Source organism: Physella acuta, unplaced genomic scaffold (assembly GCF_028476545.2).
Source record: "Physella acuta isolate Inbredline_101_S28 unplaced genomic scaffold, ASM2847654v3 ptg000634l, whole genome shotgun sequence".
In the NCBI taxonomy this organism is placed as follows: Eukaryota; Metazoa; Mollusca; class Gastropoda; family Physidae; genus Physella; species Physella acuta.
In genome coordinates, this window is record NW_026732153.1 from 263473 (window position 1) to 281122 (window position 17650).

The following is a 17650-nucleotide window of genomic DNA, read 5'->3' on the forward strand; positions in this document are numbered from 1 at the left end:
ATTATAATTAAAATGCCACATCTAATAAAGTGGTAAACACAGGAGGAACAAGAAGCTTGAGCGATGTCACTGGTGTGGTATTAAACTATTTGAGACTTCTAAAATTCTTTCAACCCCCGAATTATTTACATGTTTACATACGCCAATTTTTGGGGCCTATAAAAAGTGGGCACCTGGTTAATGCCTGAACAGCCCCTCTATGAATCCGCCCCTGTCCGAAATATGACATAATTTAAACCACAAATCGTGTCACATATACTCACATGATAATCGTCTTCGTATTAAACTAAACAGAGTTGTAGCCAAAAAAGTCTTTAGCATAAATCACATTTAAATAATCTCAGGAAATAAAGTAAATCGGCACTTTAGATTAAAACAGCCAAACTTCATTTGAATTCAAGGACTATTCAGTCTAATAACACAGCAGGCTATAAAAAATGTTGACGGACTCATAAAGGGTTAAACTAAGCGTATGATGTGCGTCACGCACAGCTGTTAATTTTTACCTGACTCGTCGATGACAGGTGTTCGTGTCTTTGATTGATCTGAGCTCTGAACTTTATTACCCCTGATTGAAAAGACAAAAATTTCGGTCGATTCTAATCCGGAGCTAGAGAGTTTGATGTTTGAATTTTTTAAAGTTTGAAACATTTTTTGATGTCTTTTGAGTGCGTCCAAGTGTAAATCAACCATCATGATACAAGAGGGTAAAGATGCGGGCCAGTGTTTCTTTCAGACTTTTTTCTCCGGGGGGGGGGGGGTACTATATTTTCCGTGGGAGGGGGGTGGGAGGAGGAGGAGGCGGACATTGTTAAAAAATATTTTCTATATAACCCGTGGGGGGGTAGACATTGTTCTGGGGGGGGGGGGGGGCGTTAGCCCCCAATCCCCTATGCAAAGATATGCCTGGAAGAAACTCTGCTAGGGAAGTAACTGAATTTAAAAAATGATAAATACGGCTCTATATAAGAGAGGTAAACATGTTCTATTAAAAACCACGTTACTTTAAAATGCGCGTGTAAATATTATTAAGGCAAAATTTTTAAAACGTTGAGGTATTAAAATGGAAATCGAAGTCACCCGGTCATATGGGGTATAATATGTTAATGTGAATGTGTAATATATAATTGTCTTGTAGGAAGTCCCCTCCAAAGTTTATTACATATAAGAACAAAGATAAAGCAGAAGATAAATAAAGATTGAAGTATACAGTCATCATTTCTACAAGGGATCTTTATTTACCGGGGTTTACCGATACATAGTAAAGATCATTTAATTTTATTACAGAAATACAATATTGATAACAAGATGTTGTAATTCAAATGTTAAAAGTATTTCATCGTAACGCGATCAGAATTAGGCTGGGGAGTTGGATAAACAGACCCCTAGACATACCCTTGACCCCCCCCCCCCCCCCCCCGCCTCCTCGCCCTCCTGCTTTAAAGACACCCGTAGATCCTAATATAAAACATTATCCCTCATATTTCTCCCTCACTCCGCATTCAAAGCAAAACTAAAGTTTATTTTGTTCCATCGAGTGTGTGGTAAGTTAAAAAAACTCGCTGGACACGAACGGTAAACGAACCAATCCAAATTATCAACAAGACACTCTTTGTCTAGCTCGTCACGAACCATTGTTTGTATACATTTCTCGATTAATCTAAGGTCTATAATTGATACACGGCAGGCGAAGTGAACTGTCTACACAGGTACGTTTTGCGTTGTTTGTCTCTCACCAGACATTTTTATATACAATTTTCTTACTGGTAGAGAGACAAGGTCACAAGAGGGGGATATATATATATATACATATATATATATATATATATATATATATATATATATATATATATATATATATATATATATATATATATATATATATATATATATATATATATATATATATATATATATATATATACATATATATATATATATATATATATATATATATATATATATATATATATATATATATATATATATATATATATATACATATACATATACATATATATATATATATATATATATATATATATATATATATATATATATATATATATATATATATATATATATATATATATATATATATATTAATCAAGCGGTCTAAATTCTATACTTGATTCAACGAAACGAAACAATTTATAAACAAGATAGTTTTCATTTCAAGTTCGTTTATCATCAAATATGTTGAAGGAAAATATTTCTCCAGCTACCTGAAATCTATAATTGAATCAATGAAACGAAACAATTTATCAACAAGAGATTTATGATTTTAGTCCATTTATCGCCAAGCATGTTCAGGCAAAATACTTCTCAAGCTATCTAAAATCTATAATTTATTCAATGAAACAAAACAAACTATCAACACGCGAGTGATTTTGTATATTTTAAGTTCATTTATCATCAAATATTTTAAAGGAAAACATTTCTCAAGGTATCTAAAATCTTTACTTGATGAACAGAAACAAATACAAAACCAAACTTCCACAACACATATTCATCCCCCATGTGTGTTTATCAACAAATATTTTGAAGATAAATTTCTCCTGCGGCCGTTTGTTGATTTTTACCGTCAACTAAAAAAAAATCATGTATTCGAGAGCTAAGGAATTTAACCCATGGCATATAATCCCACTCGCCGCCATAACTGTATCGGATTTTTGTGGGTCAATATGTGCTTTCAACGTTATGAAAAATCGATAATTGTAATCGCATGAGATATTGATTGCATTTAATGATTTTTTTCTTCTTCGGGTATTATAATAGAGGCAAAGCAAAAAAAAAATATTGCCAGTGGCATTAAACTCTTAGAGGATTTGTCGGTGTTTTATTTTTATTCTTGAGTCTTTTTCTTTTCTACAGGACGTGTGGTAGTCATAGAGATTACAACTTCCGGTACAAACTCTTGTATAAAACATAAAGAATGCAGTGACATCGAAATCTGTGTTGTATAAGGGGAAGGGAGGAGAGGGTGAAGATAAGTGAGTGGGGTGGGGTAAGGATAGGGGGGGGGGGGCTAAGATAACTATGCGTTCATTTTATATCAATTAGGAGTACAATAATCCATCGATATTTCGCGGTTCTTTTATCGCAGCCTCAGTGCAAGTAAGTTACACACACACACACACACACACGTATCACATTTATATTTTTTACTAGCTGTATCCCGTGCTCCGCCACGGTAAATCATTTTTAAATATACCAACTTTGGAACAGAACAAAACTAAACACAACACAAACGAACAAACGCAAAAAAAAAAAAAAACGAAAAAACGAACACAACACTCATAACACAAACACAATTTAAATGCAATCATAAAGGCATATTGCTCACAGTCTAGCCCGTAGCGCCAAATCGCGCCCTTTCCGAGTCCCGGCGGACGCGTCTGACACAGTGAATGACTACAAAACAGAGGCGTTGCGACCCTTTCCGGCGCCCGGGGACAAACTTTCGATTTGACCCTCCCTCAAACTTACGATTTGCACCCCCTCCCCTCAAAATTTCAATTTCCACCCATCCCCTCAGACTTTCGATTTGCACCACTTTTGATTTGAAATTCCCCCCGCTCAAACTTTTGATTTGCACCCCCTCAAACTTTCGATTTGCACCCTACCCCCCTCCCCCTCCCTAAAACTTTCGATTTCCACCCCCCCCCCAGCTACGCCTCTCTTATAAAACCCCAGCTTGTCCGCAAACCGAAAGATAGAATAATAATAAATAATATACAATAAAAAATAGGCAATATCTATAATATCCGTGTTTACCTACCATATATCACTTTATCAATTCACGCATTTTTTTCCCAGTATTTTAATTTTAAAAATTTACAATTGAGTTTCATAACTAAAACCATTGCGCACCCAATGTCTATAATGGTGCGGAATAGTTGATTAAAAATTATAATTAGTAAACAGTACATTCAGTGAATAAAAAGAAATAAAAGATAGCCTTTTATCAATCAATGTGCTAATAATAATATTCCAACAATAATGTACTCTTACACGTCAGCATAATTTGCATTCACATTTTGCTAATTATATTATTCCAACAATTATTCCGTCTTGCAGATTTTGCATTCACATTTTTAGCGTGAGTTCAATTTATCTTTGAATTACCTCCATTGGCAAAATTACTAAGCAGTTTAATTAGATTTTTCTACCCTACTGTTATTATGTTAATAAAATGTATCCACTTTTTCTGGGAATATTAAAGAAAACTATATTTGACATTGATCCTTTTAATATGTTTTAGCAATGTGCGTGTATTTAATATTCTCTTTACGTTATGCAAAATTGTACAAACAGTGGAAATTATAAAATAGCTCTATGCCGCTATATAAACAAACCCTACTCTAATACTTATAATAAGACACTGCGGTGCACTGAAAAGCACAGCATGGTGCGTAGTTTACTTTTATAGTCCCAAAATCTATAGCGATGACGGACGGAAGGAAGGAAGGAAGGACAGACACAGCCCGCTTATATTATAGACTAGCTGCATCCCGTGCTCCGCCACGGTAAATCTTTTTTAAATGTACCAACTTGGGAACAGAACAAAACTAAACACAACACAAACGAACGCAAAAAAAAAAAAAAACAACGAAAAAACAAACACAACACTCATAACATAAACACAATTTAAATGCAATCATAAAGGCATATTGCTCACAGTCTAGCCCGTAGCGCCAAATCGCGCCCTTTCCGGTGATTTGCACCCCCTCAAACTTTCGATTTGCACCCCTCCCCCCCCCCCCCGCCCTAAAACTTTCGATTTGCACCACACCCCTCCCCCTCGCAAATTTTTTCCAACCCACTTTGGCGCACCCGGGGACATATGCCCCCCCCCCCCCCCTCGCTACGCCTCTCCTATAAAACCCGAAAGATAGAATAATAATTAGAAAACAGTATAAATAATAGGCAGTATTTAAAATATCCGTGTTTTACCTACAATATTTCACTTTATCCATTCACGCATTTTTTTTTCCCAGTACTTTAAATTTTAAAAATTTACAATTGAGTTTCATAACTAAAACCATTGCGCACCTAATGAACGTGATGACGCGCCTATAATAGTGCTGAATAGTTGTTTAAAAATTATAAGTAATAAACAGTAGGGCCTACATTCAGTGAATAAAATAAATAAAAGATTGCCTTTTATCAATCCATGCTAATTATAATTTTCTAACAATAATTTCCTCTTACACATCCGAATAATTTGCATTCACATTTTGCTAATTATATTATTGCAACACTAATTCCTTCTATGACGAACGTATATTTGCATTCACATTTTTTATTAGCGAGAGTTTTAATGTATTTTTAAATTACCTCCTTTGTCAAAATTAGAAAAGAGTTAAATTAATTTGATTTTTCTAACCTACAGTTATTATGTTATAAAAATGTATCCACTTTTTCTAGGAATATTAACGAAAACTATATTTGACATTGATCCTTTTAATATGTTTTAGCAATGTGCGTGTATTTAATATTCTCTTTACGTTATGCAAAATTGTACAAACAGTGGAAATTATAAAATAGCTCTATGCCGCTATATAAACAAACCCTACTCTAATAGTTATAATAAGACACTGCGGTGCACTGAAAAGCACAGCATGGTGCGTAGTTTACTTTTATAGTCCCAAAATCTATAGCGATGACGGACGGAAGGAAGGAAGGAAGGACAGACACAGCCCGCTTATATTATAGATACTTTATTGTATGTATCTTAGTTTTACTATTTATATTTTTTTACATGTTTGAAACTATTCTTTAATGTTCAAATGATAATATATGCACTTATTTAGTTTTATATACACTTATTGATATTATACATACATACATACAAACTAAAATGTATATAAAAATTTTAATGAAAGGGTAACCCTACTTCACGGTTTTTAACTTATGGCGGCCATTTTTTTTTGGGTCCCTACTGACCTAGATAACCGAGGAATGACTGTATCAACGACAAAAATTTGATTTTTTAAAATAAAATAATGGTTGAATATCAGAGGAATGAGAAAATTGTAACGTTATTTTTAAAGGAGGGCTATCATGTTTTGTTTCGACAACTGTTTCGTTATCAATATGATGAAAAGGACTAAACTATATTAAATTAAACAAGACTGTTTTTAAAAAAAAAAACATATGAACACCTAAAAGTACCAAAAAGTACCTTATTATGAAGCGAAGTTTGTTTTTATCCACAGCAAGAGGTAGCCACTAAAACTTGGATGTAATCCAGGGCTACTGGTGGCTACATGGTGTAAGTCTCCTCACATCCCATTATGGTGCTCCTGTGGATAAAAATACAACATTTTAGACAAGTTTACTCTCAATGGTGATCCATTGGCCAGGTGAAGTAGAGTCCACCTGTTTATCGATGATTTTAAAGGTTTATGCTTTATTTTTGAAGAGGACAATAGAAAGTGAAGCAAAGATTTCGGGATTAACATGGACCAAACTGGAGAGATCTGCTTGGATTAGAGTGCGTAGAAAAATTTCAGCCCCCTAGCTCCACAGAGGATTACGTGGTTACGTCAGCCGTCTCAGAGACGAATGTCAGGTACCCCATTTAGCTGGGATAGCTCAGATATATCACAAAGATAGTCGTAAAAATAGATTTAGTCAGCAGCCGAATCTAAAAATACCGGATGAATAATCGAAGAATTTGCTTCAAGACCACATAATCTGATCAAAATAAACTTAGAAAATCAACTTAGGGCGTAACTTTTGTGCTTGGATCGCCAATGACCAATAATCCAACGGTCTATTAGACTATGGTGCCACATATATATATATATATATATATATATATATATATATATATATATATATATATATATATATATATATGGGGTCGTCCATAAATTACGTCACACTCGTAGGGAGAAGGGGGGTCCGTATTTTTGTGACGAGGAGGAGGGGGGGGGGGGGGTCCAGATGGTGCGACGTCACACTTTTGCATTATAAAAAAGCAATGTTAGAAAACGAATTTTAGCCGTTATTTCGCGTTTTATAAAACTGTTTTAATGAATTGTAATAGGAAGTTATTAAAATACTCTATTTTGACAGAGTTTAGACAAGGTTTTAGAAAAATATCAATGTTTTAAAACAAATTCAACTGCAATTTCTAGGGGGGGGGGGTGTAGGCTGAAGTGTGACGTCATTTTAGGGGGTCTGGCTTTTTTTGACAACGTGTGACGGAGGGGAGGGGGAGGTTAAAATCGTCCAAAAAGCGTGACGTCATTTATGGATGACCCCTATATATATATATATATATATATATATATATATATATATATATATATATATATATATATATATATATATATATATATATATATATATATATATATATATATATATATATATATATATATATATATATATATATATATATATATATATATATATCATAGTGGGACGGCGTTCTAACTACTAAGTTTTATAAACCTACCTATCTTATTTTAGAGAACAACACAACGGATTAAAAAGATGTTTTTAGGGCTTTAGGAAGGGCAAAATTTAATGTTGATTTTGTGATGTAATTGATGACTAGCCCGTTATTGATTATAACCGTAGCAGTCGACAGCGTGGTTCGCCCACTTAAACTGTTATCATTATTCAATGCAAGCAGTCAATTGAGCCATGTTTAGCTGACCTTTCCATGTGCGCAGTGATTGAACTAAAACATTACGAGCCACTAATTCCAAGAAAATTCTTTGCTTTTTGTTACATTTTAAGTGCTGCAATTTTAACAATAGCTAAATCTAAACAGCTTTAATCCTCTTTTGAAATAATGTCTTTTTATTTCAAAAATGTATGATGTAAATTGTAATCTAGTCAATACCCGGTTTGAAAAAAAAGTCAGTAGGCGTTCAATTAGAATTTAATGACCCATAAATCGTCACTACTAATCAATTAATCCTGTTTGAAGATTAAGATCAAAACACAAGAGCTTTAGCATTGTATTGATCTTTGATCCGATTTATAGTGTCTATTAGTGTGGGTGGTTGGGTGGTGAGGGGCGGGGGAAATTAGAAAGAGGATCTAATTTCTTGAATTTCGGTGGGTGTTGTTGAAATGTATTTTGGGTGGGTAAGGGGTGTCTTGAAATGTATTTTGGGTGGGTAAGGGGGGTCTTGAAATATATTTTGGGTGGGTAAGGGGTGTGTGTTGTTATATATTTTGGGTGGGTAAGGTGTGTATGTTGTAATATATTTTGGGTGGGTAAGGTGTGTGTGTTGTAATATATTTTGGGTGGGTAAGGTGTGTGTTGTAATATATTATGGGTGGGTAAGGTGTGTGTGTTGTAATATATTATGGGTGGGTAAGGTTGGTATGGTGAAATGCACTTTCAGTGGGTAAGGTGGGTGCAAAAAATGTTGAGTGTTTGAGAAGGAAGGTAAGAAAAGTGTTTGGGTGGGAAACGGGTTGGGTTGAAAATTACTTTGAGTGGTTCAGTGGTTCAGTGGTTCAGTGGTTTAGTGGTTCAGGGGTTCGGGGGTTCAGTGGTTCAGTAGTTCAGGAGTTCAGGGGGTTAGTGGTTCAGTGGTTCAGTGGTTCAGGGGTTTAGTGGTTCAGTGGTTTAGTGGTTTAGTGGTTCAGGGGTTCAGTTGTTCAGTGGTTCAGTGGTTCAAGGATTCAGTGGTTCAGTGGTTCAGTGGTTCAAGGGTTCAGTGGTTCAGTGGTTCAGTGGTTCAGGGGTTCAGGGATTCAGTGGTTCAGTGGTTCAAGGGATCAGTGGTTCAGTGGTTCAGTGGTTCAGTGGTTCAGTGGTTCAGTGGTTCAGTGGTTCAGTGGTTCAGTGGTTCAAGGGTTCAGTGGTTCAGGGGTTTAGTGGTTCAGGGGTTCAGTGGTTCAAGGGTTAAGTGGTTAAGTGGTTAAGTGGTTCAGTGGTTCAGTGGTTCAGTGGTTCAGTGGTACAGGGGTTCAGTGGTTCAGTGGTTCAAGGGTTCAGTGGTTCAGTGGTTCAGTGGTTCAGGGGTTTAGTGGTTCAGGGGTTCAGTGGTTCAGTGGCTCAAGGGTTCAGTGGTTCAAGGGTTCAGTGGTTCAGTGGTTCAGTAGTTGAGAGGAAGATTTTTAGATTAGTTACTAGGTAGTAAGAGGGTGACGATGATTTTTAAAAAAAGGTGATTTGCCGTTCCGTGTTGATCCCCCCCCCCCTTCAAAGTGACGCTCCTGATGTACAGACTATGTACATGTTATGTTAAAGTGTATAGACAAGTACACATGGAATAGATCTGCACGAACATGTTTAAAATAAGGCCTCCAGCAGATAAAATATCACTCTTTACAGGGGACTAAATTTCTCTTTACAAACATGTGACAGATATTTTATCCTCAAAGCGATGCAAAAAACATTTGACGAATTAAACTTTTATTTCCAAAGATATGCGAGTCAAACAAAATAGCCTATATTTGACATACCAAACTTTTATTCCCAAAGATTTGTGGGTCTAATAAAAACATGAATTGACAAACCAAACTGTTTTTTTCCAAAGATAATAATTTGGCCAAACAAAAAATACATGAATCGACAAACCAAACTTTTATTCCCAAAGATAATAATTTGGCCAAACAAAAAATACATGAATCGACAAACCAAACTTTTATTTTTATTCCCAAAGATTTTTGGGTCTAACAAAAACAAACATGAATTGACAAACCCAACTTTTATTCCAAAAGATAATAATGTGTGCCAAACAAAATACATTTAACAAACCAAACTTTTAATCCCATAGATAATAATTAGGCTAAACAAAACAAAAAAAAACACGAATTAACAAACTAAATGGTTATTTCCAAAGATAATATTATGTAGGCGAAACAAAACCTAAAAAAAATAACATTTGGCAAACCAAACTTTTATTTCCAAAGATAGTAATGTGGCCAAACAAAGCAAAAAAAAAAACATGAATCGACATACCAAATTGTTATTTCCAAAGATAATAATGTGGCCAAACAAAAAAAAAAAACATGAATTGACATACCAAATTGTTATTCCCAAAGATAATAATGTGGCCAAACAAAGCAAAAAAAAAAAACATGAATCGACATACCAAACTTTTATTTCCAAAGATAATTTTATGTGGGCGAAACAAACAAAATTTGGCAAACCAAACTTTTATTTCCAAAGAAGTCTAGGCCAAACATAAAACATTGAACAAAAATCAACGGAGCCACTCTGCTAAGGTCACGGAACATTTGGTTCATAGTCTCAATGACGCGTGGTGTCATATTTCGCGAACACAACAGAATTGTATAGATTTAGGTTAATTTGTACAGTGACCTTAAACCAGAGGTTAAACGTAGTTGACCTTATATGGACCTATATATCCCAAACCCTATCCCCTTACAATATAATCCACCTCCTACTCCCCCCCCCCCACCCACCTCCAACATATTTCAAATCAATATTTTTTTCCATACACCTTAACCTACCGCTTTAATGTCTTACTACTAGCTAGTATATAATCCTTGCATTCGATCCTTAGGCGGGTGCCTACTCTGCTCATTGATTAATCCGGTACCACAGAATTCACAAAAACGATTCCACTTCAAAAATGTTATCCTTAATCTATCTTCTGTCTTTTCTTTACTCAAATCTTAGCTCCTCGTCAACTACAGCACATATATAATCCTCATATATCTTAATATAATCCTCAGTCTTATGTTCTACTATTTCTTCATATTCCAGTCCAACCTCTTACTTTAGTGCTAATCAACATAATCAACATACAATCCTCATATGTCTCTTTGTCCTTTTCGTGCCCAAATTTCATCCCTTCCTCTTCAACTACAAGCTCATATATAATCCTCATATGTGTCTTTATGTCCTGTTCGTACCCTAATTTCAGTCCTTCCTCTTTAAAAACTACAATCTAATATATAACCCTCAAATTATATGTCCTATATGTTCTATTCTTCCTTCATATTCATTTCTACATCTTCAAATGCTAGGCAACATGTAATCCATTTATGTGTTTTTATGTCCTGTTCTTACTCTATTTTAAGTACTTTCTCTTCAACAACTATCACATACATACTCCTGATACGCGTCCTCTGTCTTATTCTACTATCACATTCCAATCATATCCACCTTAATCCACACGGCCTGTGGATACATGATCCAACGCCTACAACAACAAGCTCAATGGAGCGTGAACAAGTGGGTACCTGTACGGTTCGATCAGTGGACTAACAAAGTCGGGCATGCGTGAAAAAAAAATTGAACGGCGGAAGAACTGATAGATTTGTTAGCAGACGACTGCGTCTGTTACACGGGCTTAAGTGATAAGTGGCAGACGTCTACCTGTTGCATAGATAGATTAGGTGAGCTTTGGCATACGACAGTAACTATCAAACAACAGAGGTGATTTTTTGGGAAAAACGGTAGCTGTTATATATACAGCTGAGGTGATATTTGGCAGACAATGTATTATTGTAGCATTATAAATTGCATATATAGGTCCCGAGTTCGAACCCTGGGCAGATAATGCTCGATAGGTGGGGAAAGCTACTTATATTTGTCCATAACATTCCAGCCCCACCCCTTAAACAACTAGCTCATATATAATCTTCGTATGCCCTATGTCCTATTCTTTCCTCACGGCAAATCTAAACTGCCTTGTAGTTTTTTTTTTTTTTTTTTTTTTTTTTTTTTTTTTTTTTTTTTTTTTTTGGACAAAGTCTATGGTAGCAAACCAAAAAAGTTAAGCAGGCTAAAACCGGAGTCAACGGTCTATACGGCGCATATCAAGTTGACACGATACGTAATTATTATTCTATTTCAGCTCGCATCTTCTTAAATGATCTTATTTTAGCACTGAGATATGTCACTGAGTTTCATTCAACCGAGTGCCATATCCCAAACATATATCAGCTCATAGGAATATGAACGTTTCTCTTTAATTGAAGCTATCAATGACTCTATTTTTTCTGAGCTATTACCGTTCAGCCTATTGAAGCTGAGACCAGAGAAGGAAAGATGAAAGGCCAAGCTCTACAAGTAATCCCCGCGTCTTTATTTTCAATTAAATGATGTGTTTACATCGTTTCCATAGCAACGCAAGACTTTACAGCTCAGAGATAGCGCTCCGTGTAACATTATAAACATGTTTACATTTCAGTGGTAAAGGGAAATTGTAAGTCTCATGTAGACCTACACAGTTTACAATCGAGGAGCGGTTTTTCTTATAGAGCGACTACTCACTTTCAGGCCAAATGTATGACTCCATACCTGACCGTGGGAGTTCATTAAGAGCCAACTAATGAATTTGTAGGATTTAATATTTTTATAGCTCCAATAAAGGAAAAACGGAAATATGTTGACAATACTAGCTCATTTAGGCCAACACACACACACACACACATACACACACACACATATATATATATATGAACACATATATGCACAATTTTCATATATATATATATATATATATATATATATACTCATAAATAAATATATATGTATGTCTATACTTTTTGTGTGTTATAAGACAACCTTATTTAAACTCAGGGTTGGGAATGTATGTGTGTTATCAGACATAACGTAATTGCCATACAAGCAAATGCGCCAACTCCTCCCCCCCCCCCTTACACAACCCCCCACCCCATCCCCTTTTCCCTGCAGTGAACGATGACGTATGTTTGACCAGCAGTAGCAAGCTATCTTAACAGCTAATGAACGACAGATAGGCGGTCTAATCACCCAATCATGAACCCATGCTCGCCTTATCAGTTGGTAAACAAATCGATGATTGAAATCGAAATCAGAAAAATCACACCGTGTGTGTGTGTGTGTGTGTTTGTAGAGTTATAGATAGTGATTCATTAAGTATAGAATGTCGCTGTAGGCTTTCAAGTAGAAAGGGCGTGGTATTAAGGTTAATATTTTTGAAGTGGAATAGTTTTTGTGAAGTCTGTGGTGCGGATTAATCAATGGGCAGAGTAGGCACAAGCCTAAGGGCCTCATGCAATTTAGGGATCCAGATGGTTTGTAATATATTTTTTTGGCAAATATCAATGTTTTAGAAAAAATGAAATAACTGTTGAAACGACCTATTTTTTTTAAACACGAAATATAATAATTACAAAAATAAACCATTTTCTTCTTTTTTTTTTGCACGTCATTGATAGCTGCGCAGTGGTCTATAATTCAACAACCCCCCCCCCCCTTTCAAGTTAGTTCAAATTGAGCTCCACCCTCTTCTCTCTTCCAAGTATTGCAATTTGTACTATTTTTTCAGAAATCAGTATGTAATCCTTAAGTCAAAATTTTGAAATGTACGTATCTAATCTATCTTAATCTATCCAGCTGAAATTTATACGTCTTTCCTTATTTCTGCTGGACAGTGTTTCTTCCAGACTTTTTTCTCCGAGGGGGGGGGGAGGCGCACTTGATATTTTCGGGGGGGGGGGGTGGGCGGACAACTTTTTCCGGGTAGGGGGCCGGACAGTGGTAAAAGTATATGTTGTCAATATAAATTCCATTTCGTTCTGGGGGGGGGGGGGACGGGACTGTAGACTTTTTTAGGGGGGGGGGGGGCTCTGCTGCTGGAATGTGTGTATCTATGCAACCCCTGCACTCCCCTACCCCAAATATGCACACAGATATCCCCTCCATACACACATGGTATACTCTTTATTTTTCAGACATCCTAAGGTCGTTTTCCTGCTACCCACACTCTTAAACCTTTTAAGTTTAAACCGAACCCGCACTCGATAAGCTTATATTTGTAATCCAGTCTCAAGCATTACAAAAAAAAAAAAAAAAAAACCATTCTTTATACTACCCTTGTCGAGGCTGTGGTACATAAAGCGACCTCTACACAAATGTCATTCGAGTTCGTCAAAGCGGGTCAGAAGGGGACAGAACTGGTTTAAAAACAGAGTTCTCTTATAAAGAAAGAACAGTTGAATGAACAAAGGAGCACTTAAATGAACTACTGTTCCTGAGTTATCTTAAAGTACGAAAGATAAGAAAGTGCTAAATTAAATGCCTGGGGACTACAAGAAACTGGGTGAAAAAAATATTTAAAGTCGAAAATGAGAAAAATAATAACGGACATTTGAGTTAAATGAACTTTGAAATCAATGGTAATGTTTCTGAGATTAATTACATTAAATGGAGTCATTTTTTATTTTATTTTTTGTAGTTGGTTACTTGACTTTTTAAAAATATTTTGCTGTTCTTGCTGTATATTTAACTCTGTCATTGTATGGTCAGAATTAGTCAAAAACCCTATGATTCCAAGTTTTCTTACAGGTAAAAACATATTGCGGCTATCAAAGCTCAATACACGTGATCATCAAGGGGACTGCCATCTTTTGTCACCTCCCCAGATGTATCACCTGTATCTACCTTACGATTCCACCCAACGCTGATGGGTACCTAACTCACGTTAGGGAAAGTAATGGCGGCTGGGCATAGCTCTGACCACACTATCTCTTCATATGCCGAGGTACGGAAAAAAGTGAACTCAACTTTACTTGCCCCATAGACCTGCAGGTTTGAAAAGGGAACTTTACTTTTTTTTTATTTTTACTATTACCAGATGTATCACCTGTATCTACCATACGATAGAGTCGAGTTGATAGAGCTAATCATTGTAACTCCGGTGTCAAGGTTTCGAACCCTGCTCCAACTGTCTCTATATCTGACAATAATTGGCCGATTTTTATCCTAAATAAGCAACGGATCCTGCCTTAAATTGGTTATTTCTTATCCTAAATCCTCGGCGTATTTGATCCTAAAACTTAGTCCGTGGCGTGTCTTATCCTAAAACTTAGTGACGGGTTTAATCCTCGCCCAGTCGCTTACTATACACCTAAGTGTAAATTGTGTAATCTTTTTTTTTATTTAATCAAAGACAACATGAAACTACTTAAATAAAAGAAGCTAAAGAGGGGGGGGGGGGAGGATGTAAGACCGCGCGTTTACCACCCCCCCCTCCCCAGAGTTTCTTCCAGGCATCTCTTCGGGGGGGACAAGCCCCCCCCCCCCCCCGAAAATTTTTTACCGCCCCCTGAACGAAATGAAATTGATATAATTTATATAGAAAATATATACTTTTAACAGTGTCCGCCCCCCCGAAGAAAGTCTACCGCCCCCCCCCCCCCCCGAAAATTTCAAGTGCCCCCCCCCCCCCGGAGAAAAAAGTCTGGAAGAAACACAGCCCCTCCCCTATGTAAATCAGGTGAAAGTAAACAGTCTCATATTTCTTGTTCTAGGGGACGGCGTTGCCTAGCGGTAGAGAGCTAGACTGCCAACCCGAACGTTTCGAGTTCGAATCCGGGTTCAAGTCAGTAGACCGTCCCTGAGACCACCCAGCTCACAGTAGTGAAAACACATGCGGCTGGGCATATTCCTTCATATGCTGAGATATTAATTAACTTGTTCCAAACTTATGCTCATTACACCATTCAAAACTTATATATCAGTTGAACACACTTAACTATTTGTTTGACTTATGAATTGTTTTAACAAAATTATTCTTCAAATTTAAAAAGCTACATGATTACTGAAATAAAAACACCGTCTCCTTACCTTGATCGTAATCTCTAATCCAAAATGTCCCTGGTATATATTTTTACATAATCTCCAACTCTCGAAACAAAAACGAAAGTCCTTCACAAAATTATTTCAATTATTTTTTTCTTTTGTTACTATACAATCACCACTAAATAGAAAATATCACTTCGTAAACTTCACTTTGAAAAAGAAAATAATTCACTCGTTTAACTAAAATCACGAAACATTAATCCTAACCTATTATCAGAAACGTTAACTCTAACCACTTTTCATAAATATTAACCCTAACCACTCCTCAGAAACATTAACCCTAACCACTCCTACACTTCCAGGGAATACTTTGTCGTCGTGGTGCCAGACTTACTGCGACCGTCGTGTGCAGTTCACCTGGACGGTTATGAAAAACAGTTCTGAACGGTGCCACGCCTGTAGGAGAGAGAGAGAGGAGGGGGGTGGGGGGGGGGGGGGGACAGATCAATGATTATATTGGTCATACCTGAATGGCTGGCATCGATTTCTGGAGAATCTATGGCATTCTCGGTGTAAGTGTCGCATAGGTGGTTTAAGCTCTAGGTGTCGTGTAGGTGGTTTAAGCTTTTAGTGTCGTGTAGGTGGTTTAAGCTCTCAGTGCCGTATATATATGTATATATGTATATATATATATATATATATATATATATATAAACATTTATATGGGTGTGTGTGTGAGAGGTGTGTGTGAGGTGTGTGTGCGCGAGTGTGTGCCTGTGTGTTTGTGTTTGTGTGAGTGATTGTGTTTAGTTTTATGATTTGATTTGTCATTCAGATGATGACCTTTTTAAGGTCTTTGTTTTATCTGATGTCATTCTTTAAAAGTTGGTTAAAATATTGACAGATATTCTTAAGTTTGAAATCTATGTTTTTAAAAAAATCAGTCTTTAAAAAAATTAAATAAAATCCCATTTTTATGTTTATTTAGTTAATATGTATGAATAATACGGCCATTTTTCGAACTAGGTAAATATAATATCCATAGATAGTCAATTTATTTTTAGAGAAAGCTTGTTATTGTAAAGATGTTTTAATTTTTCTTTCAAACAGAAGTCTCAGATTTCATCTTGTTGTGCAGTTGTGGCACCAAGTGCTATTACAAGAAACTTTTACAACACAACTGACAAGTGTTTAGGCAAAGGCATGTCACAAGACAATTACTGACAAATGTAAGGACAACGGCATGTCACAACACAACTGACACGTTTTGAGACAACGGCATATTACAACACAACCACTGACAAATGTAAGGACAACGACATGTCACAACACAACCACTGACAAATATTAGGACAACGACTTGTCATAACACAGGTACTGGAAACCGTCGAACGATTTTTCAAGAAATTCGTCACTCATGTGCATCGAACCGTGAATTATCTGAATCTGATAAAATTATTGAAAGAGGAGGAATAATTCCAATACTGCAAACTTCTACATATTTTATTTTTTATTACACGTACGCTTCAATAAACGAATCAAAAAATTTGTTCAAGCATTCCAAATTATGATACGGAAGACAAAACTAGGATTTCTACCCCGCCGCACACCTACATGAATTATGTCTATAAAACTGCCACTTCGATCGTAAAAATATCTAGCTGATTGCAGCGGACGCAATGCACTATGTGTTTAAAAAAACTAATTTGTTTTTTAACAGCAAAGTTCTTACGTAATATTTTTAACAATTTCTTTATTTCTATAAGCGGTTGAGAGAGGAGTGGCATTTGCCTGCATCAAAAAGCAAAACTTGTGGCGTGTCTAATTCGGTAGAGGAATAAAATGGAAGCGGAGAGTGTTTTTTTTAAGAAAACGAGAAAATAATGTCCGTATTGAATAATTAGACGCCACACACACATACACACACAAACACACAAAAGCAAACACACAAAAACACACACAAATACACACACAAAAAAACACACGCACGCACACACACATAAACAAAACAGACGCAAACATCAACTTGGTTAACTATCTATCTATCTGAGCCTTTTAGTCGTTTACATTTTGGGATTTTTTTGTTTTGTTCATTGTATACAATTTATTTTAAAACTTCGTGTACAC

General features: G+C 36.0%; 1 protein-coding gene across 1 annotated transcript in view; it reads right to left on the reverse strand.

Annotated features, from left to right (window-relative positions):
* The window catches only part of LOC131948251 (hemicentin-1), a 73641-nt gene extending 57707 nt beyond the window's left edge, over window positions 1–15934 (reverse strand). Inside the window, exons 1-2 of the mRNA XM_059309785.1 lie at window positions 15569–15934; window positions 6188–6308 (exon numbers count right to left, since the gene is read on the reverse strand). The gene's annotated coding sequence lies outside the window, so the exon portion shown is untranslated. The remainder of the gene's footprint in view (window positions 1–6187; window positions 6309–15568) is intronic.
* Window positions 15935–17650: the final 1716 nt, after the last annotated feature.